Genomic DNA, 27,716 nt, shown 5'->3' on the forward strand with positions numbered 1-27,716 from the left:
AGAACTGGAATGGACGTCCCTCCAAAATTGATGAAAAGACGAGACGAAAACTGGTCTGGGAGGCTACCAAGAGGCCTACAGCAACATTAAAGGAGCTGCAGGAATATCTGGCAAGTACTGGCTGTGTGGTACATGTGACAGCAACCTCCCGTATTCTTCATATGTCTGGGCTATGGGGGAGAGTGGCAAGACGAAAGCCTTTTCTTACGATGAAAAACATCCAAGCCAGGCTACATTTTGCAAAAACACATCTGAAGTCTCCCAAAAGCATGTGGGAAAAGGTGTTATGGTGTGATGAAACCAAGGTTGAACTTTTTGGCCATAATTCCAAAAGATATCTTTGGCTCAAAAACAACACTGCACATCACCAAAAGAATACCATACCCACAGTAAAGCATGGTGGTGGCAGCATCATGCCAAGGGGCTGTTTTTCTTCAGCTGGAACTGGGGCCTTAGTTAAGCTAGAGGGAATTATGAACAGTTCCAAATACCAGTCAATATTGGCACAAAACCTTCAGGCGTCTGATAGAAAGCTGAACATGAAAAGGAACTTCATCTTTCAGCATGACAACGACCCAGAGCATACATCCAAATCAACAAAGGAATGGCTTCACCAGAAGATAAAAGTTTTGGAATGGCCCAGCCAGAGTCCAGACCTGATCCGAAAATCTGTGGGGTGATCTGAAGAGGGCTGTGCACAGGAGGTGCCCTCACAATCTGACAGATTTGGAGTGTTTTTTGCAAAGAAGAGTGGGCAAATCTTGCCAAGTCAAAATGTGCCATACTGATAGACTCCTACCCTAAAAGACTAAGTGCTGTAATAAAATGAAAAGGTGCTTCAAGAAAGTATTAGTTTAAGGGTGTGCACACTTATGCAACCATATTATTTTATTTTTATATTCTTTCTTCCCTCCACCTAAAATATTTCAGTTTGTTTTTCAATTGAGTTGTACAGTTTATAGGTCACATTAAAGGTGGGAAAAGTTCTGAAATGATTTATCTTTGTCTCATTTTTGTCAATTTTCTTTTTATTGAAAAGAAGCAGACAACACTTACAAAAGTGACATTACATACTTAAGGCATAAGTGCACAGACGCAGCAAGTAGCAACGACAAGGAGGATAGGCACATCCCCATAGGTATATATAAGCAGTATGAACAGTAATTACAGTCAGACAGAGACATGAGGCGTGTATATTACACCATATCATACATAAATATAAGCACCTATGCTACCCTGCGAGGATATGCCTCGTACATATAGAAATGTGTGCGTGCAAATGTCACTTGTTCCGCGGGGACATTTTATCATAATGGTGAACAGCAAGGCTAACGGCCTCACCAAACAAACCGAACCATAAACTGGATCTCTAAGCACATCTTATGGAAATATGTGATAACCTTGCGTTGGGGGTAAAGTAGGGCATTACAAGTTGACAGGGTCGAATTACCTTTATTGAGCGGTCACTGAGGGGAGGAGTAGTAGTAGTTATATTCTTGTATATAGGAGCAGTATTATAGTAGTTATATTCTTTGCCAATTTTCTTTTTATTAAACATCAGCAAAATAGTACAAGAAGAAACAAATTGCTTCATCACAAGTCTTTGTCTCATTTTTGTTACAGCACAGAAACCTGACATTTTAACAGAGGTGTGTAGACTTTTTATATCCACTGCATCTATCATTAGCTTGGTGTTCTTCAAGTCTAATAATTAGGCTGCTCAAATGTAAAGCCACGCAAGAACTTAAGTATACAGGGTTTCATATCTATTGGGCGAGGGGCACCAAAGTGAATCTTAGAGATGGAGATAGACTTTCATCCAAACACATGGGACCAGGCACTCTACCAGATAAGATGAATCAGAGACTTACAAAACTCTTCTAATCCCTATTCAGGGGTTAACAATTGCTTGATTTAAAGGGGTTGTCCGGGTTCAGAGCTGAACCCGGACATACCCTTATTTTCACCCCGGCAGCCCTCCTGAGCCTGGCATCGGAGCATCTCATGCTCCGATGCGCTCCCGTGCCCTGCGCTAGATCGGGCAGGGCACAGGCTCTTGTGTTTTCAATAACACACTGCCGGGCGGTAACTTCCGCCCAGCAGTGTGTTCGGTGACGTCACCGGTTCTGAGGGGCGGGCTTTAGCTCTGCCCTAGCCGTTTTACTGGCTAGGGCAGAGCCAAATCCCGCCCATCAGTGCCGGTGACGTCACCGGGGTTCCTGTCAGCCCCATGGAGAGCCCGGTACGTCACCGGAACTCAGAAAAATGCCTTTGCCCTGCACGATTTAGCGCAGGGCAAAGGAGAGCATCGGAGCATGAACTGCTCCTATGCTCCTGTCAGGGGGGCTGCCGGGGTGAAAATGGAGGGATGTCCAGGTTCAGCTCTGAACCTGGACAACCCCTTTAATGTTGTATTGTGAATGTAATGAGGGGGTGTGGATAAAACCAACAAAGAAGTCTACCTGTAAAAGTAACGTTCTCTTAGGCAGGTCAACATTACGCCATCCTAACCCACAGAGATGATCATTTTCTGCGCACTTTAGGCTACTTTCACACTAGTGTTTTTGCTGTATCCATCAGGATTCAGCAAAAACGCTTCCGTTATTGATAATACAACCATCTGCATCCATTATGAACGGATCCTGTTGTATTATCTGTAACATAGCCAAGACGGATCCATCATTAACTCCATTGCTGTCCGGTATGAGAACGGAATGCATTTTGGAGCATTCCGTTCTGTTCAGTTTTGTCCCCATTGACAATGCATAGGGACAATACTGAAGCGTTTTTTCCGGTATTGAGACCCTATGACAGATCTCAATACCGGAAAACGTAAACGCTAGTGTGAAAGTAGCGTTAGGCAGCTCAGTAAATACCAAAAGACAAAACTAACAGGATTACATGGCACAAAAAATGTCCCTGGCGGTACATTCAACTCAGTGGGCCAGGGAGGAAAGGTTGAAGTCAGTCGAGATAACAGGATATCATAGGGAGTCAAAATGTCACGTTGGCAATAGATGTAAGAGATCAGTCCTCACCCCTCACAATCAATCAGTCCTCATACATGTTTCTTTACAGGGGTGAACAATAAGAGCGTTCCTTAAAAATCCGAACCAGTTTGTAGGAAGATGTCCATGTTATCACCCCTTGAGAAAGCGGACCACCAAATGTGCGTTTGGGCGTTGAGCTGGTGGTCAGGTTTTGTGTTCTGCCATGTGACAGGTTGGTATTCAGTTTGACATCACTTGGGAATTTTTATATATCTTTTCATTCCATTATAAAGTTGTGTACTTTTGAGATAACCAATGTAATCTATTGGATGGCTTTGGCTTTATATACCGGTACTTGCTATATTTTGTAACCTGTCTCTTTGCACTTTAACCACCACTTCTACCGAGCATGTTTTAATTGGGATTATGGTGTTTTTATTGTGATGGCCTCTTGCTCATACTGAATTTATCGCATTAATAAATATTATATGGTTATCCCGACCATGTAGTGTATTGTTATTTTAGATTTTGGATATTATACCGTGAATAGGTGAGCAGTTTATGGAAAGGCATTCCCAAAACTTGAAAGCCGGGCACACGTGCCAATAGTCATATGCAACAAATCTAATAGAGTGAAAGCACTAAGGTAATAAAACTTTGACTTGCACCCAATAAATGTTCTAACAGAACAAGTTGTTGTGGCACAGGTCAGGTCTGTTCATGATGGCAAAATAAAAAAACCTCAGGTAATAAATGACATATAATCTCTTACTCAGCTGCTCATGAACTCTGTCACCAGTCTATCATCAGGGTACACACAAAAATTGTTATGAACTCCACAAATGTAAAGTCTTACATAGCTTGTAAGGCTAAAAAAACAAAAACAAAAAAAAAACATCCGTCCATCCAGTTTAGCCTGTTATCCTGCAAGTTAATCCAGAGGAAGGCACAAAAAATAAATAAAAATAAAAACCGAGGTAGAAGCCAAATTTTCCCCCCAACTCCAATCAGGCAATCAGATAACTCCCTGGATCAACGACCCCTCTCTAGTAGCTATAGCCTGTAATATCATCACCACCTCCTCGGGCAGAGAGTTCCATAGTCTCACGGCTCTTACCGTAAAGAATCCTCTTCTATGTTTGTGTACAAACCTTCTTTCCTCCAGACGCAGAGGATGTCCCCTCGTCACCGTCCTGGGGATAAATAGATGATGGGATAGATCTCTGTACTGACCCCTGATATATTTATACATAGTAATTAGATCTCCTCTCAGTCGTCTTTTTTCTAAAGTAAATAACCCTAATGCTGATAATCTTTCTGGGTACTGTAGTCTTCTATGACAGAAACATACTTCCCACATATTTCTGGTTTTGGCTCACAATCTGGAAACCACAGACCAAACACTGAAGTGTGAACTAGGCATAAAGGCTCTAGACCTCAGCTACGTCCATACATCTAGAAAAGACCAAGCCTGTCTAGATAATGCCTGATCCTATCTAGGGTTGTTTCGATACCAAAATTTTGATTCGGTTTCGATAACATAAAAAAGTATTGCAATACTCAATACCATGTGAATAAAATAAACCACAATAAAAAAAAAAAAAAAAAGCGTGCGTTCCGCATTTTATGGAACGTCTGGCCCATAATAGAACAGTCCGATACTAAAAGGGCGAATCGCGTTCACAGCATAGGACTCTGACATCTCACGGACAGGACTCATCTCAGGTTAATTTGCATATGTATCAAATCGTTTTTTTTTCCACAATAAAAGCACACAGAGCTATGGGGATTGGGGATTGAGGATGAGCTAGCGGCCATCTAGCAACTCATGTTCTCAGCTCTATACCCAAAATCTCGGTGACAGGTTCCCTTTAATAGTTTGGACTTTTCAGACGTGGCGATATGTAATATGTTTATTTATTGTTTATATATTTTATATGTAAAATTGGTAAAGGGGGTGATTTATACTTAATATATTGATGTTTTTTCTTAACTTTTTACTTTTCATTTAATAACTATTTCCCCCCTTAGGGGCTAGAACCCGGGATATTTTAATCCCTTGTCCTATTCACCCTGATAGATCTCTATCAGGGTGAATAGGACCTCACATTCTCTCTGCTGCCCTGTGCATAATACACACAGCAGCAGGGAGCTTACCATGGAGGGCTTCAGTAGCGTCCTGGCTGCCATGGTAACAGATCGGAGCCCCAGGATTACACTGCTGGGGCTCAGATCAGAAGCTGCCACTGCCACCGAGGGGGAGGGGTGAGGACTCAGTGGCCACTGCCACTAATGATTTTAATACTGCGGAGGGTTGGGGAAGATGCACTGCGCCACCAATGATTTTAATATTGGGTAGGAGGTAGAAGGGCGCAGTGCGTCACCAATGATAATTGCTGCTAATGACGCTAATTGCTGCTCCCCGTCAGCACCCGCCTCCGGGATTTGTATTAAAGAGGACCTTTCATCTGGCCAAAAAATCTGAACTAAGTCCCAAAGCTGGGGCAGCACGGCATCAGGTGGTTACCAGCTGTCTCTGCTCCGCTGTAACTCCGCCCCCTCATCAATATTCACCTCCATTCATTCTAAAGCTCCTTGCCCGGTGACATCACTGGACTGGCGGGGCGCTATGTCGGCCAGCCTAGTTACCGCCTCTCCATCCACTCTGCATAAATTACTTATGCTGCTAGTGACGTCACCGGACTGGCGGGGCGCGATGTTGGCCAGCCTAGTTACCGCCTCTCCATCCACTCTGCATAAATTACTTATGCTGCCAGTGACGTCACCGGGCTCCCTGAGCAGCGGAAGAGGAAGCTTTGCTTGCCTGCCAGGAACTCGGTACGTCAATGAGAAGAAAGCGGGGCTACAGAAATCTGCGCCAAAGGTACTACATGCTTGTATGTAATGTGTATGCCACACTTGTACTATTAGAGCAATGTCCCCAATCTCGGACAACCCCTTTAAATATCTATATTTGGTTTCTTATAGATTATTACAATATATACTTTTGTCACACAGTATATGTTATTAATCATCCGTATTTATGACTTCTTTATATTCCATAAGTCCAGGCAATCCATAGTGAGGAGCTTCACAGCTCTTTGTGCCCACTATTCACATTCAGATTACGGGCATTCTTCCTTTGATAAAATATCCATCATTAACAAAGTTCATGTACTCACTGTTGGTGGCTAGTGGTATATCAATCGTGGCGTCCCACATGATATTACTGCTCGTTACTGCTTGCTCCGCACCACATTGCGGAGCGTTTTTCTGTCCGCGATGGGGACGCAACCAAACGGAACGGAATGCATTCTGGTGAACTCCGTTTCATTCAGTTCAGTTTTGTCCCCTTTGACAATGAATGGGGCCACAACTGAAGCGTTTTCTTCCGCTATTGAGATCCTATGACAGATCTCAATAGCGGAATTGAAAACACAAATGTGAAAGTCGCCTTAGGCCTCATGCACACGACTGTTTGGGTCCGCATCCAAGCTGCAGTTTTGGCGGCTTGGATGCGGACCCATTCACTTCAATGGGGCCGCAAAAGATGCAGACAGCACTCCGTGTGCTGTCCGCATCCGTGGCTCCGTTCCGCGGCCCCGCTTAAAAAATATAACATATCCTATTCTTGTCCGCGCTTTGCGGACAAGAATAGGCATTTATATTGCCGGCTTCCGTTCCGCAAATTGCGGAAGGCAACAAGGGTGCCTTCCGTTTTTTTTGCGGATCCGCGGTTTTTGCGGATCCGCGGTTTGCAGACTGCAAAAAACGGCACAGTCATGTGCCTGAGGCCTTAGATAAACGGGTCGGTCCATGAATGTAAGAAATTAAGCTAACGGCAAGAAATGTTGTGAAAAAAATAACCAGTACTCAGCTGATAAATCTACCACCCACGTTGGTGGTCCTCATTTAGTCTCCTGTCCTGCATAGGTGATGTGCTGCAGATCCTTATGACCTGTCTAAGCAGTGCCGCTAGCAAGTACGGCATGAAACCACTGAGACCAGCGATTGGCTGCAGTGGTCATATGGATGGACTGCACATCACTGCTGCAGGCCGGAGAGACCACCAGAAAGGCAGGGGTTTTAATAAGTCAGTTTTTATTTTTTTCCATTTGACAATATTTCTTGTTATTGGCGTCATTTCTTATATTCCTGGACTTCCCCTTTAAGAAGATTCACAGTGTATGGCCCCAGCGTTTTTCATGTAATATTGTGCCTGGGTGAGGAATACAGCAATGGTCATGTAATCACCATCATGCCCACCCAAATAAAAACAAAAAAAAATACAATATGGTTTTAGGCCAGGGGTGCTCAACCTGTGGCAAAACTACAACTCCCAGTATGCCCTAATAGCTGTAGGCTATCCAGGCATGCTGGGAGTTGTCATTTTGCAACATCTGGAGGGCCACAGGCTGGGGGCATCCTTGTTTTCATACGCGTCTTGATCAGTGAATGTGAGCCAATACCAGGAGTGGATCCTAGGTCTAATGGAAAGACCTGCACCTGTCCTGTGTGTCTGACCGTCACCTGGTTTCGGCTCACAATCGCTGACCATTTGGTGACTGTGTGACCGGTCTTACGCGGCTTGTGTCATGTTGTGCCCGTTCACACATAACCTCCATTGTATCTATAGAAACTGGAGCTCCGGTCCCTGAACAGTCCAGTCGTCCCCAGTTCTCTGCCTTAGTCACCCCAGAAGACATGGTCCCATCGTGAAGGCATGAGGTGGAGAAACCGCCTGGATGACAAGCTGAGGTCACAGCCAGGAACGGGCCTCCACTTTCCCACACCTGGTGCCTTATCCTACTGTTTGTATAGGTGCGGGCTAAGTGCAACAGATGACACTGACTGGTGATGCCCTTAGGCGACATGTCACACTGGTACAGATCTACTGCGCATGGATACTTAGGGCTGTGTCATGGAATAGGACAGCATGTAGGCAAGCAATGAGCTGTACCGGAGACTGCCTGTAGTGTGCTGGCTTCCAGGTAGGTCTATACAGCAACAAGGCCGCTAAGTACCCCCTCACATACGTATGCTATGCTTCTAGCATTACTACAGTACCTGGGGACTAAGCAGGAATGCTGATAAGTGTAATGAAAGTGTAAATCAAAGCAGCCCCAAGTCTGTGCTCCCCTAGGCATGTGCCTAGCTCGCCCACGACAGTGGATGATGTGGGTGTATGCATACATATAGGGTGCCTTCACCTGACAATCCCTGTTGCTATAATAGGTTCTAGCTGCACCCACGGGACTTGTCACACGTCTGCTCACCACCTGACAGCAGTCTCTTCAATCTCAGAGGAGTCGGTGCTAGGACCCTGCAAGGACAGAGGTCGTGTCTCCATGACAACGAGCACCGGTACCTCAAGTTACACAGTAAAATATCGCAGTGGAACTTACCGGTACCGGTCCTCTCAGCGGCGCCGTTTAGTAGAAAAGGAACAAGGAACGGAGCTCCCCGGCTTGACACCACAGGGACGTCAGGTGACTCCCGGCCGCTGCCAAGTACGTAAGGGAAGAGGCGTATGGGGGTGTCCGGGATTGGCTTAATACAAAATATTAAGCTTCGTATCGCATTGGAAGGAAAACTTAATTAGAAAAGCAGACTTTATATTAACAGAAGTCCATAACTGGTCAAACAAACTGACCTCCTGCTAGACACAGGAAGGACGGACGAAATGGTACCCACCCGTTAGAAGCTGTGGTACGGTCCTAAGGCAGCCCACTTCTGTGGCCAGACGTAGGGCGCCGAGAGCCTATAGGTGTGGAGGAGCTGGCGGAATGGGGGCGGTGCTTGGGAGTGACGTCATGCTGGGAGAAGTTGGGCAGAGGTGAGGGTTTTGTATAGAGTGAGAGGAGAAGACCTGCAATACCCTGCAACCGGGAGTGTGCCCCCATGGTGGTGATGGCACTGATTGCCTCAGCCTGTGCAGGGGATCCTGGCAGGAAGGACCTTACCATGTGTCTGGTTCCCTAGCCTTCTCATATTGCCATAGGGACACAGGATCTGTGCACCAAGCAGACACTCTCCTGCTATGTCACCAGTTCTTGTCCCCATGCCCAGTGAATAAACACCAGCACATGCCCGTACACTGTGTCCTGGCGGTGCCTCCTTGCAGCAGCTTGAATGGAAACCGCCCTACGGTAACCAGGCATGGCGGGACACAGTGTACCGTGCTTGGTATCAGCACTACTGCTTGTGAAAACAGCCTATCGGCGGGCGTGCCGGAATGTCGATTCGTATCCTAAAGATAATTTCCTGGGAGCGTGTTAAGTCCAGGAAACATTCTCTGACCTGAACTCACAGCATCATAAGGACTTGCTGTGCCATGTGTTTCTGCCCGACGGTAGGGCTATCCTACTGTACTCAGAGTATTACGGGAGTACAGTTAGCGCCGTAACTAGAAATTACTGGGCCCCACAGCAAATTTTTGAGCGGGGGCCCCCAACCCGAGCAAATTCTTCCCAACCCCCTCCTCCTGTGCAACCCCCACTCCTGTGGCTAGTCAAGATTGCACTCTCAGACGAGGCCGGCAGACTCTCCCTCCATTTCCTATAGGGTCACTGTATATAATGTCACTGTATAAGGCCGAATGCCCACGGCAGTGTTCCGCGGCCGAGAGCGGTCCGTGGTATGCCGGGCTGGATTCCTGTTCAGAGCAGTAGTGCACGGCGTCATTGCGTATTACTGTAGTGCAGCGGCGGCATGAAGCGCACGGCGTCATAGCAACCAATGACGCCGTGCACTCCTGCTGTGAACAGGAATCCAGCCCAGCATACCACGGACCGCTCTCGGCCGCGGAACACGGCCGTGTGCATTTGGCCTAATACTGTTGAGGGGCCCTGACAATAAAATCTTATAGTCCTCCTCCTGGGTGGGCCCCTTGTGAGTTTGGGCCCCAAAGCAGCTGCTTCCCCTATAGCTACACCTCTGAGTACAGTGTAGTAGACACGCAGGAACTCACAGCACTAGAAGTCATGAATTGATGATGCTGTGAGTTCAGGCAGAGGAGCAATGTTCCGTCCAGGAAATGTGCCTATCACATGGAGAGGATTTCCCAGACCAAACGTGAAGTTAGCCTTTGGATAGCTCCTCAATACCAAGTCATGGACTGATGGAAGACCCCTTTACCATTCCTACTTGACCAATAACACTTATAGTGCAGACAACAAGAAAGACCTTGGGGATTGGAGCATTCTGTACATTTTGTTCCTCGGCCTTTTGGCTATAGGTAAGGGTGTGTCCCCTGGCAGTCTTGGGGTATAAAAGAATCTAAATATGCCAGGCTCCCGACCCTGCCCTCATCATGTCCCCTTCCCAGGGGGAGGACTTTCTATGCCACTTAAATGTAGGCACAATGGCGTGTAAAAAGTGTCAAACCCAAGATTCGTGAGTTTTTTACGCAAGAAAACCGTCAGGCATTAGGCTGGGCTGAGTGAGCCTGGCATATTTGGGTGTTTCTCCTGAATATATATGGGTGTATGGGGTGGCCACCCAGTCTCTCACCCCTCCATCAACACTGACTCCTGGTGGACGCTGGTTTGGCCATAGGCTGTTAGTAAGCTTTGGCAAAGGGAGGCAATCCGTCAGTGGCCTTTGCCGAGCCTTCTGATCCAGAGAGTTGGGTAATAGGTATATGGGGCCCCCTCTCCTTTTAGGGGAAGGTTTGGCATAAACCACATCCCAGAGAGCACTTTATATGTGGTGTGCTGTGCTTATTTGGGTAGAGCACAACCTTGAGTTTTCATTTAAAAAAAAAAGAAATCTGAAAATGTTGGTGTCATTTTCTGAAGGGACAAGTCGTGTGCCTTTGTTTTGTGATGTTACTTTATTGGTTTGTCCTGTCCTCAAATCATCCATGTGACATTTGCCCTATTGCACACCAAAGGCTCTTTGCAGACCATTAGGCCATTCAGAAGCCTGTAATGTGGGTGCATTTGAGAGTCTGAGTTACAGTCGCAAATCCTGGTCCAACCTGGGGTCTAATGGCTCTGCTAAAAGGAACTGGCAGTTCAGGGGGTTTGTCCTATCACTGCAGCTCTCTCCTTATCACAGCTCAGGAGGCAATTGTAAGATGGAATTGAGCATGTGCGTCCACCTCAAGACAACGAACAGACGTCAGGTGGCGCAATGTAGATACATTTTATTGAATAACTAGTAATACAGTGGCTATGCTAAAAAAAATTATTACATGCAATTAGAAAAGTATTCAGATCCAGGTGCTGGTCTGAAAGCTGCAAAATACTTTTTATGGGACAACCCCTTTAAGACACAAGAAAACAAATCAATATTTGCTACCCGATGCTATTTGTCGTGTTCTAGTGCGGGTACAACTGACCCCTAGAACATCTCACAACGTCGAATACACCAAAGCAAGAATACACAGAGAAATAACAGAGTAGGAAACTGAATCAGCAGGTAAGGAACCAGTGGCAAGAAATACCACTGGACCAAATGCCCCGGTTTTACTTTGGGCCAAACCCAGAGGGCAAAAACCCAGTGAGCCCCGTTCTACACAGAACCCCAGATGGTAGGGATGAACTTAGCCGAAGCTCACTGGTTGCACCTCCAGGATGGTCCCGGTGCACTTGGCCACTTACCTGCAGAGACTGCTGGAGTAAGCACCAGCAGTCCACACAAACAACGAGTGGAACCCAGAAACATGTACTGGAACCTGAACACCGCACAGGACACAGTACCGACAACACACACTGGAACCACAGTAACTTCCTGGACCACCATGCGGAATGGATGCATGGCGGTCTCAGGCAGAGCAGCTCACAGACTCAAATGTCGTCCCTCTGGAGAACCCAGGAGCCCTCCCAGCGAAGGCACAGACTGGGGGATGTCTAGACTCCATGCAGGACGATACAAGGCAGTAACAGGCCAGACACGGAACAACAACTTAGACATGGCATATACAGTACATGAAAATGTACTGTCCATGCAAGACAGCTCATGGCAGTCACAGACCAAACACTAAACCGGAACAGAGAACCCAAACCGGACATAAGACCAGGAAACCTTGATGTCTTAATACGATAGGTGGCCACAAAGATGGGCAGAAGGAAAGCCAGGTAAGGGTACTTTCACACTAGCGTTTTTCTTTTCCGGCACGGAGTTCTGTCCTAGGGGCTCAATACCAGAAAAGAACTGATCAGGCATATCCCCATGTATTCTGAATGGAGAGTAATCCGTTCAGGATGTCTTCAGTTCAGTCATTTTGACTGATCAGGCAAAAGATAAAACCACAGCATGCTACGGTTTTATCTCCGGCCAAAAAAACGGAAGACTTGCCTGAATGCCGGATCCTGCATTTTTTTCCATAGGAATGTATTAGTGCCGAATCCGGCATTCGGAATGCGCAGACTGAAAAAAAGGTAAAAAAAAAAAAATGCCAAATCCGTTTTGTCAGATGACACCGGAAAGACGGATCTGGCATTTCAGTGCATTTTTCTTACTGATCAGTCTTACAAATGCCATCAGTTGGCATACGTTTTGCTGGATTCGGCAGGCAGTTCCGGCGACTCAACTGCTTGCCGGGTCACTCTGCCGCAAGTGTGAAAGTAGCCTAAGGCGCATAGTTCCAGCACCCGACCAGGCTGGAGAACAACTGACTCTCTAGCTAACAGCAACATGATTAAATAGCACCTGGAGACCAGACCAAGACCTAAACCCCACACACAGGCTACCAAAACTACACATCGCCCCTGGCAACCAGCATACACGGCATTAACTGCAGCCAGAGCACAAAAGTGAGCGACATTGAACCCATGCCACAGTGAACCACGCTGAGACGTAACACTATTAGAATTATCCCTAGGCCACTAAGCAACACTATTACAGAGATCTATACACCCAACTAATTTACCTGATAATCACTTCCTTTGAGTCAGTTTCTTTCCCCAACCTAAGGCTGGATTCACACGCCCGTGGAACACGGTCCGTGTGATACCGGCCTGGATTTTTTCTGAGTGCAGGAGCGCACGGCGTCATTGGTTGCTATGACGCCATGAACTTCCTGCTGCCGCCGCAGTACAGTGATACACTGGTATGATCTATACGAGTGTACTACTGTACTGCGGCGGCAGCAGGAAGTTCATGGCGTCATAGCAACCAATGACACCATGCGCTCCTGCACTAAGCAGGAATCCAGTCCGGTGTTCCATGGACGTGTGAATGCAGCCTAACTCAGTATGTCTACACAACTCACCCTTAGGCCCCATGCAGACGAACGTGTCCAGATTAGGTCCGGATGCGTAGCGGATGCGTTCAGTGAAAAATGCGCGATTTCACAAGCAAGTTCATTCAGTTTTGTATGCGATTGCGTTCAGTTCAGTTTTTATCGCAAGGGTGCAATGCAATTTAATGCGTTTTGCACGCGTGTGATAAAAAACTGAAGGTATACAAACAGCATCTCTTATCAACCATCCATGAAAAATGTATCGCATCCGCACTCCTATGGAGCCAGCATTGCGTGAAAATCGCTGAATATAGAACATGCGATTTTCAAGCAACGCACAAGTGATGTGTGAAAAATAACACTTATGTACACAGACACAGTAAAATGAATGGGTCCGGATTCAAAACGGGCGCAATGCGTTCGCATCATACATTCTACCCGCACGGAATACTCGCTTGTCTGCAAGGGGCCTTAGACCTATTTACAAAAGAATCCACCATCACAAATCTCCTCAATTTCCCTTCTATATCAAGACTACAAATTACTGACAAAACATGGGGGAACCACCTTCAAACCATCCTCCACCTCATCTGTTCTCACTAGGAAGAGTTCACGGTTGGCATAAATTCGGCTTCCAGTATCGGAACTGTGGTGAGAGCCACCAGTCACGGTATGCAGACTGAATACGTCACAGCTGGTTATCAACCCTAGATGCGAGCTAGCGCATGCGCAGTGTCGTCATAGTGTTCCTTCCCTGTGCTGACATCAGCCTCAGGGAACGAACTGCGCATGCGCTAGCTCGCGCATCACGAGATTACGGTGCTTTAGCTTTCTGATGTCGGGGAGCAAGGAGGAGATTCTGAGGATGCGGGGCGGTGCTGGGCTCCTTCACGCTAGACTCATCTCAGGGTAATTTGCATATGGATCAAATCCGTTTTTTTAACCCAATAAAAGCACACAGAGCTAAAGGGACTGGATATTGCAGATGTGCTAGTGGCCATCTAGCAACCCATGCCTTCAGCTCTATACCCAAAATCCTGGTGACAGGTTCCCTTTAAGTCAGACAACCCCTTTAACAGAAAAAAAGTATACTGTGGTGCACAATCAGTAGCTTGGTGATGAAATAGCCTTGAAATCATCCTTGAGCTTGAACTCTGTAGGAAAGGAGATACACACCTTAACCTGCCACTGCAAAGTCTCACATGACTAATGACACATATCTTCTATGGGCAGAGTTCATGTTTGCTCTTCATTCATATTCAGTAGTATATGTAATGTAGATTTAGCAATAAAGCATACAGAGGGATTTCAGTGAAGCATACATAGCGATATTTCATTTAACCTCTCCTCAGGATAGATTATCAATATCAGATCAGTGGGGGGGTCTGAAAAAACCCTATAAATGGGTTATCCACCTACACTGCTTTTTTTTTTTCAGACCCCCGCCCACCAACATGGCAGTCACGTGTCACCCACAGTGATGTGACACATTACCGCCGCAGGAAGTCATTGGTTGCAGCGGTGACATGACGTAGATGGTCACGTTACATGAAGGCACCAGCGATGCACGAGGGGGAGCAATGGAGCTGGAACGCAGCAGACAAGTATGCTCACCACATTCTTTCCACATAAGGTATACTCATTGCCCCTCACGCTGAAGAAACCGTCAGCCATGGCAAACAATATTCAAGGATATAGACTTCAGCAGTAAAATCAAAAAGGCTTTATTTCATATCACATTGAAAACAGGTACATGGTCTCCCATCTACACGTTTCTAAGTACACTTAGCCGTGAAACAGAAACTGTTTGTTTCGAAACGCGTAGACGGGAGACCATGTACCTGTTTTCAATGTGATATGAAATAAAGCCTTTTGGATTTTACTGCTGAAGTCTATATCCTTATGGGTGCATTCACACGAACGTATAAATGGATCCGTATCCGTTCCGCAAATTTGCAAAATGGGTGCGGATCCATTCATTTCAATGGGGCCGCAAAAGATGCGGACAGCACATCATGTGCTGTCCGCATCCGTTGTTCTGTTCCATGGCCCCGCAAAAAAGATAGAGCATGTCCTATTCTTGTCCGCAACCTTAGGCACTCTCTATACGGCGCTGACCATGTGCGGTCCGCTATCCGTGTTTTGCGGACCGCAAAACACTTACGGTCGTGTGAATGCACTCTAAGTATGCTCACCACCATAGGACAACCCCTTTAAAGCAATAACTGACTTTCAGGATGTGTGTCTTAGGGTATACAATAAGGGTATAGATATTTATTAATGCTTTCTCTCTCTGCTGTATAAATAGCGAGTTAAAAGGTTTTCCTGAATTTTTTAACTGATCGGGGAGGTCCTACACCCAGGACCCCTGCCGATCAGCTGTTTTGAGAAGGCAGCAGTTTTTTGCAGCTTACCAAGCACAGCGCCGTACATTGTATAGCAGCTGTGCTTGGTATGGCGCTCAGCTCCATTCACTTGAATGGGGTTGAACTGCTCCTAGGCCACATGACACATGAACACAGCGCTCACAGGAGCTGGGTGTCAGTCCCCCACCAATCTGATAATCTATTTTGAGAATATGTCATCGGTATAAAAAAAAAACAGAAATCCCTTTTGAAAGGATTACTGTCATATATATATATTTTTTTTTTGCTAAAGTGTAGGGCAAGTGATAGGTAACAATTTTGCAGTAGACTTTATTTAGCCAAAACGTTTATTTTTGGTAGAAAACTGGGGCTGAAATGGCCCTTAGCAGCACTCTTCAAAAGAGCGTTGCTAAGGGCCATCCGTCCATTAGAAAAGACGGGCTGTGCAGACGCTGTGCTTCTGACTCGTGCTTCCCTGGGAGACAGAAGGCTGGGCACAGGAGTCTTAGGAGTTAAAATTACATTTATATTCCCCCTTTCTATGCAATCTAATGCTCCGTAACATTCACTGACCTGCGATCCCTGTGATAATAATTCATGAATCAGCCGCCGGCTCACTGCGCACAGTGCTTCTACTTCCGGCGGCTGCTTCATGAATTATTATCACAGGGATCGCAGGTCAGTGAATGTTACGGAGCATTAGATCGTACAAAACAAGCACGTTTACCTTTTGTGTCACCCTTATCTCTTCTTAGATTAAAAGCTCTTGCGAGCAGGGTCCTCATTTCTCTTGTAATTATTCACTTGTTTGTAGCTATGTTATTTGTGACTGTGTGTACATGAACCCCTGAACTGTAAAGCGCTTCGGAATATGTTGGCGCTATATAAATAAAGATTATTATGTGCTCTCTAGTCTTCTTGCGCAGTTGCATAGTGTAAATACAGTTGAACAGGAAGACTCAGGAACACATACAATAAGAACCAGAGTGGAACAGCCCGCATACTGTCCCTGCAGTCACGTGAGCATCGCAGAGATGGTGGAATCAGCAGCACAACGGAGGTACGTACTGAACAGACTATCTTCCCTCCACAGATCAGCACACATGCAGATTTTCATTAAAGGCCAGAGAACCCTTTACTCTGGAGCTACAGACACAGTGTAGCTCCATAACATTTCTATGGGCTTATTTATTTTTGTAACCCTGGCCAAGTCTGTTCCTCACAAAAGGGAGACCATCCTAAATAAATGCTCATCCGACATCATTGTCCTTAGTATTGAATTCCTACAAAAATCAATACAGGAATCGAAGGAAAACCTTACAATCATTGAAGCACAACTACTGTCAACTACTTTAACCACTGACTGGGCGGAAATAAAGAAAAAAACGGATAAAATATTGGAAGAACATAAGAAATACTTGGAAAACACCAAATGTACAAAATTCATCCGCGATACCGAGGACTACCAATTAAACAGGGTTTATCGATGGCAGTGGCAGGACACAACCAGAGGATACAACTATACCTCTCACACCGGCTATGTATCCTCCTCAGGCAGCGAAAGATCAACAAGCCAACATCGACAACGTTTTTTTCCCAGGCGCAACTACAGACAACCAAGAAGAAGAAACTACACATACGCCGAGGGAGGGGCACCCACTGACCCAAGCACCACGGGCATGCAGACCTGATCGCAGACAAAATGACCCCACTTAGCCAGGCTCGTTATGTACCTTAAACAAAATTGGTCTACTCTCTACTCCCACGGACCCTCCTATTGTTCAACTGTACTCATACGGACACACTGGGGACGCATCCAGATACTCTTATAGCATACTTCAGGAATACCTAATCTGTATATCGCTCCCCTATATAGTATGCCTCTATGCAAAACTGACATGAGTTAACAATGTTAAAAAATTAGCTGCCACCTTATATGATACCATTTGACGCTGACGACTGCAATGTATGTACTTTTTTACCTTTTTGTAAATATACTTATATGCTCTTTGTATTCTATATTCATACCAGGCCGTGACCAAGGTCTAGTGTTGACCGAAACGTTGGCCAGTAAATTTGTATTCACCTTCTGGACGAATGCCATAATGCTCAACTAATAAAAAAAAAAGTATATTTGATACACCAGCAACTGAGTGCCGTGGTCTATCTTCTATTATTTGAACGTTAAAATTACCACTGAGCACCAACCGCACAAAAAGAAGAGGTGTGCCGTTCAACTTCTCTTCCTGTTCCTCACATACAGTGTGAAGATGGGAGTACCCCTTGAAAGTTGGCTGTCATAGAAAGGTGTCAGAACACATAGGGGGACATTTATTAAGACTGGAGTTTTAGACCCCAGTCTTAAAAAAGACCCATAGCTATCGGTGGTTCCGCCGAAGTTATGAAGGCCTCTCCATAACTTTGGAGCATCCTCTCCATAACTTTGGAGCGCCAGTTCTAAATGTAAGACAGCTTCCTAGCTGGTGTGGGCGGGGAGAAGTCGCAGATTAGTAAATGACCCCCATAGTGAATCACAGATTGCTGCGTATGAGACTAAGTAGACTAATGTTGACCCTTGTCTACCTCTAATAGGCACATGTTATGAGAACTGAACCATAGAACTAAAGAAGATCGCAGCCTGGTCTGATAAATCACATGTGGATGCCTGGGCGCATGTACGTTGCTTACTTGGGAAAATTGTATTAGGAGTGGCCTTGGCAGCACAAGGCAAACCTACATAATAGTAGGCAATGGTATGGCTGATCAGTGTGTCTGTGAACCTCCCCTAGATATAAGCTGATCCCCATCAGTCTGCTTGACATAACTGAGACAAGTTCTACCATAAAAAGTTCCTTCAGGTCATTAGTGCCAGACACCTGGGCCAACTTGACAGATGTTGGCAAATACCCATCAGTCCCTGGAAGTCATAAAGTGCCATATGATAACATTACCAATAACTTGTATTATTGCTATTTTGGGGCTTAGCTGTTCATTACTGCTGACCATATTCAATCATATCACTTGATCAATGACGTGGATGGCCTCACTTTTGAAGGGCAGTTTAGTTTAAGTCTGATAGCAAGAACCTCGTGTCAACTTTGCTTTCCACATGCAATGTACAAATGATGATTCATTCCACTCATTCACAGAGCCAAGAAACTCAAGTCACCTCGGAATTCAAACCCAGATGTCCTACAACTGGTGAAAGGCTGTTTACTACAGTCTAATGGTTTAATAGTATCAAACAGCAACCCTCAGGTGTTAATGAAGATGTAAGGCGCATTACATATTGTATTATATACAGTATAATAGTATCTTTATAAATGACAAAAGCAGTAGAAAAACCGCAAGCAATAAATCAGTGGTCTGCTATTCAAAAATAAATTTCCAATCATAATGGATTCTTTCTCAAGCAAATTCCACTCAATACACATTAGGCCTCATGCACACGACCGTGTTTTTTTAAGGTCCGCAAAAACGGGGTCCGTGATCCGTGACCGTTTTTTCATCCGTGGGTCTTCCTTGATTTTTGGAGGATCCACGGACATGAAAAATTAAAAAAAATCTAAGTCAAGTTTGCCATTGAAATGATAGGAAAAAACGGACATGATAGGAAGAATTCCAGCAAGGCAAAACACTAAAATGTATGTATACACGAGGTAATCATTCCAGCATTCAGCTCTGCTGCTGCGCAAGCGCCGATAAGAAGCTCTTACAGCTTCTCTGTTACTTAGTGACTCCCTCTGTGCAGGCATTGTATTCCACAGTCTCCCTGTCCCTAAGGCTGGGTTCACACCTGAGTATTTTACAGCACGTTCCTACACGCTGTAAAATGCTCAACAGGCAAGAACTAATGATTCCCTATGGGAATGGTTCACACCTGAGCGTTTTACAGCATGTACGATCGCGCTGTAAAACGCCCGACGCCCCAAGAAGTACATGAGCTTCTTTGGGGCGTCTTGTCGCGCGTTCCCGTACATAGACTTCAGCGGGAACGCGCGACAATGGGCGTTCGCTTGTCTCTGTATGCGCGATTGCAAACGCCCGTACAATCGCGAATACAGAGCGCTCCATCACGAACGCTCAGGTCTGAACCCAGCGTAAGAGTGGCCCTATCTCCATTACTGTCTGCGCTCAATGGGTCCCGGTTCATCACATAGGAACAGATCCCTGCTATTCTGCAGATATGCAATAAATGACCAGGTTGGAGACCTCCTTTAAAGGGAATGTGTCATCAGAAAATATTATATTATTTAAATCAGATTTTTCTGTTAAAGGGCTTCTGTCACCCCACTAAACCTTTTTTTTTCTTTTGGTTTACTTATAATCCCTATAGTGCGATTTCTGCATACATAAGCTAAATAATCATTTCGGTCCAGTAGAATTTGTTAAAAACGTAATTTTAAAATATGCAAATTACCTTGCTACCAGCAAGTAGGGCGGCTACTTGCTGGTAGCAGCCGCATCCTCCGATCCTAAAGATGCCCCCTCCGCATGTTGATTGACAGGGCCAGGGAATGGGATCGTCCTCTGCTGGCCCTGTTTGAATTCAAAATATCGCGCCTGCGCCGTACCTGTCTTCAATCGGCGCAGGCGCACTGAGAGGCGGACGCTTGCTCGGCCGCCCCATCCTCAATGCGCCTGCGCCGGGTGTAGATGTGACGTCATCGGCGCAGGCGCATTGAGGATGGAGTGGCCGAGCGAGCAGCCGCCTCTCAGTGCGCTTGTGCCGATTGAAGACAGGTACGGCGCAGGCGCGATATTTTGAATTCAAACAGGGCCAGCAGAGGACAATCCCGTTCCCTGGCCCTGTCAATCAACATGCGGAGGGGGCGTCTTTAGGATCGGAGGATGCGGCTGCTACCAGCAAGTAGCCGCCCTACTTGCTGGTAGCAAGGTAATTAGCATATTTTAAAATTATGTTTTTAACAAATTCTACTGGACCGAAATGATTATTTAGCTTATGTATGCAGAAATCGCACTATAGGGATTATAAGTAAACAAAAAAAAAAACGGTTTAGTGGGGTGACAGAAGCCCTTTAAAGAGTTTGTGCAGAATCCTAAAAAATGTAATCTAGTCTCCTATAGAGCATAATAGTGCACCTGTCAACCGTTCTTAAAGTGGTTGTCCGAGTTCAGAGCTGAACCAGGACACATCCCCTTCTTTCCCCACTCAGCCCCTCTGACATGAGCATCGAAGCGCTCTCTCTTGCCCTGCGCTGAATTGCGCAGGGCAAGGGCTTTTTCTGCATATGCGATGATGTGCTGGGTCTCTGCTAGGCAGAGGCTTCCACCTAGCAGTGAGCCCGTGACATAACCAGCACTAATGGGCAGGCTTTAGTGCTGCTCTAGCCTGTAAAACGGCTAAAGCCCACTCATTAGTGCCGGTGACATCACTAGGCTCCCTGCTAGGCGGAAGCCTCCACCTAGCAGTAAAAATGTAAACAGAAAGGCCCTTGCTTTGTGCGATACACCGCAGGGCAATGGAGAGCATCGGAGCATGAAATGCTATGATGCTCATCTCAGAAGGGTCAGAAGGGCTGTCTGGGTGAAGAAGGGGTTATGTCCAGGTTCAGCTCTGAACCCAGACAACCACTTCAAGTCTTCACTTCACATGCCCCCGCTGTGCTCCATTATTTACAACCCAAACTTCTGGGTTGTGAGCATAGATGAGCTGCAGTCACAGTGCTGTGTGCTGCAAATGTAAACGCCTACTACACCCTTCCTTGGGCTAGAAATTCTGCCCACTACATCCTCCATCATCCCTTTTCTGTCTCCTTCCATAAAGCTTGAATATGGACTCTGCCTACCCTGCTTGTGGATTGAGAGCATTGACCAGCCCATTCCAAGATTACATGGGTCTAACATCACGACCATTTGGATGGGGATTTAATGGACAGGAGGGGACCCACTGAGTTTTCAAGGCATGCACTGTGACCTGTGCAGAGGTCAGGAGGGAGCTGATAAGCTGTGACATCACCTATTGTGAATGGCGGATTCTATGTTATCTATATAGAGGTGTTACTTGTCATTGTAACTCTTTCTGTGATAATAATGATAATACCTACTGAAAAGTTACCTGTACAGAACAGGAAATATTGGCCGATTATTAGACCTAGTGGCCAGTGTGATGATATACATTTTTTTTTAAATTTTGAAACTTAAAAAAAAGTTACAGAAAATGCAATTTAAACAATAGGTAATTTTCTGATGACCACATACCCTTTAAAATTCTATTTACATTGGCTTCAGAAGCATATTCCATCAGAAATGACATGCCACTTTACAGCACCCCTTGTTATGGAGTACTTGAACTGCTGAGCAGTGAAGGAGGATCTGTGCACTGCATAATGGTGGGCACAGTGGGCTGGCGAGGTCATGTGTGTGGACAGCATAGCCTGTTGCTGCACAGGCTCCGTAGTATGGTAGAGCTAGACCAGTGATGGTGAACCTTTTAGAGACAGAGTGCCCAAACTGCAACCAAATACCCACTTATTTATCCCAAAGTGCCAACACGGCAATTTAACCTGAATACCAATATAGTATATCTTCCATGTACTTTATCATTTAGCTATAATAGCTTAATAGCCTACATCCAGTGCGCTGCCTGTGCTGTTCATAGTGTGCCTGCGCTGATGAATGGCAGGAAAAGTCTAAAGCATATTGGTACACCATAGACATTTTCCATGGCGCGGGTGCCCACAGAGAGGGCTCTGAGTGCCGTCTCTGGCACCTGTGCCATAGGTTCGCCATCACTGAGCTAGACTATAATGAAGTATTTGGGGCAGCTCAAGAAGAGTGTGTGTCAAGAGAGTACCAAGAGCCTGTCAGGTCAGAGAAAAGTGGCTGTCAGGACAGACATTGGCCATTGGCCATAGACCCTACAGGGAAATTTTCCGGCGGGCCAATGCAAAGGGGGCCAACAAGCCCTTTTGATAGCCACAGGCCAGGTACATAATGATCTGATGCTCAATGGCCACAAATGCCCTCCTAAACTCAACTCTGATACAGTTGAGTACTGTGGTTGCGGCGGCAGTACTTTGTGCTGCCTTGTCATATTTGGTTCTGCTGGGGCGGGATTCTGTGCTATACTACAGCATTGCAGGCCCTGCCTACTTCTGTTGTCCTGTCCTGTCAGTTTGGACCCACCTACAACATGGGGACACTTTTCGTTTTTTTTCCAGGGCCACTTTAAGTTTCCAATCTGTCCCTATCCAGCGGAGATATGTCAAGAACAAGTGGGTCCTGCCAGCGCTCATTGCCGAAAAGGCAGTGACCTTGAAAATCCTACTGAATCACTTTCTTAATCCTTCTGCCTCTTGATACCCTCCCCCCCCCCCCCCTCATGCTGCTGGCACTCTAACCACCTAATAATCCCATGACCCATCCCGCTAACAGTCACATAGTTACTCCTTTGTGTGAATAGATACGGTCCACCTTCTACATGCAGATCAGCAATAGAACTAGTGCCAAGCTTTGGCACAAGCCCTAGGTGCACTGTATGCCAGAACCAGTGGTTAAAGCTGCAGAGAAGGCAGGCGGGACCGCAGCATAGGCATAAATGTTTGGCTGGCTGTGCAAACTTTAAATGGAAAAAGTTGGTAAGCAACAGCCACTGATAGTTGAGAGGTCACTCTATGGAATGTCCTGCTTGTCGAGGAAGAGAACAGTGGGCAGAGGGGTTCAGCTATGGTGGTGGATCAGTGGAGGAAAGGTTTTGTGCGGTTTAGTTTTGTGCTTCCTGCCTTGCCAGTGCCATAACTTTTTTATTTTTCCATTCACATAGCCATATGAGGGCTTGTTTTTTGCGGGGCAAGTTGTACCTTCTAACGCCTCCATTTAATATTGCATATGATGTATTGAGAAGCCAGAATAAAATTCCAAATGGGGCGAAATTGGAAGAAAAAAAAAGCAATTCCGCCAGTTTTACAGATTTTTTATTTAAGACGTTCGATGTGCGATAAAACTGACCAGTTACTTTCATTCTACAGGTGAGTACGAATCCAGGAATACCTTATATGTTTAGTTTTTTTTTTACGATTTGATACTGATAAAATAATTTAAAAAAATCTGTTTTATTTTTTCATCACCATATTTTGATCACTATAACTATTTTGTAATTATGTGCACAGAGCTGTGTGAGGTCTCATTTTTTGGGAGCGATCTGTACTTTTCATTGATACCATTCTGGGGTGTGGTGTATGACTATGACCACGGCATCTGAAGTGTTAAATGTTAGCGACCACCATTTCCGCCGGTTGCGGACATTAGCCGCGGGTGTCTGCTGTATGAAACATCTTTACAGACCCGACCAGTGCCATACTAGGACAGCGCTGGTCAGAAAAAGGGTTCAAGTGGCCCTGGAAAACAAAAACAAAGAAAGGCCCCATGTTGTAGGTGGAGCCAAATTGACAAAAGGCAGAGCAACACAAGTACACAGGGACAGTAATATCTTAGAGCCACATAAAATACCCCCCCCCCAGCAGAACGAAATATCAGAGTGCAGTAAAACCTACTGCCTCCCCCGCCGCAGAATTTAACTGTATCACTGCCCTGTGGATGGCGATATGGTTGAAGTCAAAAGGGGACCTATGGCCGCCTGCCAGGTGTATAAGTACCTAATGCTTTTAGCCAGGGGCGTAGCTTAAGGCTCATGGGCCTTGGTGCAAGAGTTCAGCTTGGGCCCCCCTTCACTCAGTAGTTTTTGGTGGTCATGGGGAAGGGAAGCACATAGTCTTTGTGCTGCCTGAGGCAAACGGCACCCCCCCCCGCCAAATTATTGACCTAACCCCTCCAGCCAGAGGTGTAACTTGACCAGCATGCACTTTCTATAATACTGGTGTCTTCTTATGTGGCACAAGGATCTTTGGGCCACCTCAGGCTCTTGGGCCCGGTAGCAACTGCTACCTCTGCACCCCCTATAGCCACGCCCCTGCTTTTAGTAGTAATTAATGCTGAGAGCGTCAGATCGTTTTGTACCCAGCCGGCAGCTGTGAGGAGAGGCGATCCAACAGGAAATTTCCCTGCAGGGTCTGTCGCCAGTCTGCCCCTGCCATCTGCAAAGTATTTTTGATTAGTTGAAACACCCCTTTTATAATGATGAGCATAACGTCTTTAATGGGTTGCCACCAAATACCCTGGTTAATCAATATACTAATATTAAATGATTTTATACATGAGTAATATCATCCCAAGAGAATATTCACCTGCTGGTTTTATTGCAGAACTTTTGTACAAATCGCATCAAAGACGCATGGCAATGTAGTGGTCTTTCGAGTGGATTGCAATAGCACCAGTAATAACTCCATAGTAGAATGAATCTTACTTACCTGGATGTTGTCTCTGCAATCAGTGCTTTCAAACAACCAAATTTCGTTTGATTCCCTCAGTCTTTATGCTCATGCCACGTTACATCATGCTGAATGCTAACAGGATTAATGTTAATCTGCTGTCTGTTGTGCAATGCCTTTGCAGCCCTGCCTTGTACATGTCTGGAGGAAAGGCGTTGTAAGGCGGAGAAATGGATTCTAAAAGTCGTTCTGCAAGTAATTATAAAAGAGTAATGGCGGTGTGTATCGATATGCCACATAAACGTGTTCTGAATGCACTACAATGTCTTCTTTGCTATAAGGTGTGGAAGATTTAATTTGAATGTATATTAAAGGGCATCTGTCAGCAGCTTTGCACCTATGACACTGGCTGACCTGTTGCATGTGCACTTGGAAGGTGTTGGTCCCATGTTCATATGCGCCTGCATTGCTGATAAAAATGCTGTTTTAATATATTCAATTGAGCCTCTAGGAGAAATGGAGGCTTTGCCATTGCACCTAAAGGCTCTTAAATGGCCGCACGGGTCCCTTAAGGCCCCTTTCACATGAGCGAGTTTTCCGCACGGGTGCAATGCGTGACGTGAACGCATTGCACCCGCAATGCTGTGTACATGTGCTTTCACGCACTTCTGCTTTGCGTGAAAATAGCAGCATGTTCTATATTCTGCATTTTTCACGCTGCAACACAGGACACATAGAAGTGAATGGGGCTGCGAAAAAAAAATCCGGATGCACTGTGTTCAGTTCCTCAGTGGCTGGCTTCAGGCTGTGCAGTGAGAAACGTGTGCTTTGAGAGTCTCCTGCCCTTGCGGAACGAAATAAGCATGTCCAAAGGCTCAAAACCTATGGATGTTGAGAGGCTCATTTTCCTTGTGCAGGAGAGGCCCTGCATTTGGGATAACCGTTCGGGGAAATACCTGGACGGCTCTAAGAAGGACACCGCATGGGTGCTAGTAGCCCAGGAGGTCTTTGCAGCAATATGGGAGCAAAGTAAAGTCGACAGAGGTTGGGTAAGTGGCCAATCTAAACATGTGTGATCTACGCTGTCCTCCCTTGCCTAGCACATGGCATACGCTGTCCTCTGTAGTATAGTATTGTTTGGTAAATGTTCCTATCTTGTATTCTTTTCACAAAGTTGATGAAGTTAAGAAGCGCTGGCGGAGCTGCCTTGACCAATTCCAGAAGGAGCTAATTCAAGGCCGCAGTTAAGAAAAAGGCCCTATATGTATCGGGAACAGCTCCTGTTCCTGCGTCCGACCATCAATCAGCGTCCGTAGTTATTATTAAAACAATGACCACTACATGTTTATCTATACACACTGTATGTTGATTATGTTGATAATGTAATATTTTACATAGCGTAAATTAGAGATGTCATATTTGGCGATAGCAACAAAGCCGAATCCTCCTTTCTTTTTCAAAAGTAGGTGAACAACATTCCCAAGGGTAATGCGATAATTTGCTAAGGCCAGCTATGCCACTTCTAATTTCTCCAATGTTTCTACATGAGTTATTTAAACAGGACCTGTCACCTCTTCTGACATTCCCTTTTGAATAGCTTCATCCATTCCCTATTTCATAACAATTCTGGAGCATCTATTCTTATGAATATATGTAGTGTCGTCCCTTTATTATTCCTGCTAAAAGTTATAATTTAATTGATATTAGCCTTCAATAAGGGTACAGAGGGGTACTAAGAAGTTGTGGGTGTCTACCTGCATAAACATGGCAACTGTGATTTGATCTAATGAGTCTGTGCAGGTGGACACCCCCAACTGTTTACAACCCATCTGTCCCCTTTCATTGAAGGCTAATATCAATTAAATTATAACTTCTAGCAGGAATAATGAAGGGACGACATTACATAGATTCATAATAATAGATGCTCCAGAATTGTTATGAAATAGGGAATGCATGAAGCTATTAAAAAGGTCCTCTTTACTGTAGTTCTATGTGGTAAATGTATTTTAATGATAGTAGGATGTAACGTGACTTATTTTATTACAACAGTGTGTTCATATATTAATTATTTTATGGTGTTTTTTATTGTTAGAATGGAGGACCACCTTGAAGAGGAAGGTGATGAGTCTGCACCACACCATTCGAGCACCTGTGAGGAGGAAAGTGAAGACTACATCTGGCCCACCTGCAGAAAGTGCGGAGACATCCACAACATCAAAAGCCATGCGTTCCTCTACCTCTGGACAGGGTCGTCGTCCCCCACTTTGTCCATAAGCAGCTGGCCCAGAAGACGCCCCATGTAGGAGGACCATTTGGACCATTTTGCAAAAAGTCTGGAGCATCATTTGAGGAGTGTGCCACAACACCTTTTGCTGAGAACTGAGGCGGCTCTTGGCATTGTTGTGGATGCTGCCATTCCTCCTCATGATCCGTCAGACATATTTTTTGCCCTGGAAAATTGGAGATCATATGGGCACATGTCTGGCCCCCAGCCAATTTCCCAGGTTCCACAGGGGCCGCCACAATACTTATGATTACTATGGGCCACATAGTAGGCCATACAGGCAACCGTATGGCGATACTACATATAGCCATCCTGGCCCCTCCGCCTCCCAAGCTGTTACATCCCAGCACTCTATCCCTCCTTCCCAAAGCACCTACCATGGGTCGCATTTTCAGGCTGCACCAGGTTCACCCAGCCGTTATCTTAATTTTTAATTTGTGATGTCTATTTTTTGTTTATGTTATTTTTTTCAAAAAAGTTTCCTTAACCCCTTCCTGAAATGTGACGTACTATAACATCATTGAAGTCAGTGACTTCCCGCATTTTGATGTAATAGTACGTCATGGTGATCGGGCGGGCACCTGAGGAGTGCGTGCC

At 45.6% G+C, this 27,716-nt stretch overlaps 1 protein-coding gene and 1 long non-coding RNA gene across 5 annotated transcripts in view; one reads left to right on the forward strand and one right to left on the reverse strand.

The window, feature by feature from the left end:
• LOC122931983 (NADPH--cytochrome P450 reductase) overlaps positions 1-24,895 on the reverse strand; it is an 84,306-nt gene extending 59,411 nt beyond the window's left edge. Inside the window, exons 1-2 of one of the 4 annotated variants that reach the window (XM_044286115.1) lie at positions 8,396-8,410; positions 8,201-8,313 (exon numbers count right to left, since the gene is read on the reverse strand). The gene's annotated coding sequence lies outside the window, so the exon portion shown is untranslated. Of the gene's footprint in view, positions 1-8,200; positions 8,314-8,395; positions 8,568-8,684; positions 8,706-24,874 lie in introns of those variants that run through there. The other 3 variants (XM_044286116.1, XM_044286117.1, XM_044286114.1) reach the window with 3 other exon arrangements.
• Positions 8,395-27,374, forward strand: LOC122931985. The gene is made up of 3 exons (XR_006388262.1): positions 8,395-8,500; positions 14,618-14,812; positions 26,928-27,374. It is a non-coding gene; the product is annotated as an uncharacterized LOC122931985 (long non-coding RNA).
• The last annotated feature ends 342 nt before the right edge of the window (positions 27,375-27,716 follow it).

The sequence above is a fragment of the Bufo gargarizans genome, chromosome 3 (genome assembly GCF_014858855.1).
Source record: "Bufo gargarizans isolate SCDJY-AF-19 chromosome 3, ASM1485885v1, whole genome shotgun sequence".
Classification (NCBI taxonomy): domain Eukaryota; kingdom Metazoa; phylum Chordata; class Amphibia; order Anura; family Bufonidae; genus Bufo; species Bufo gargarizans.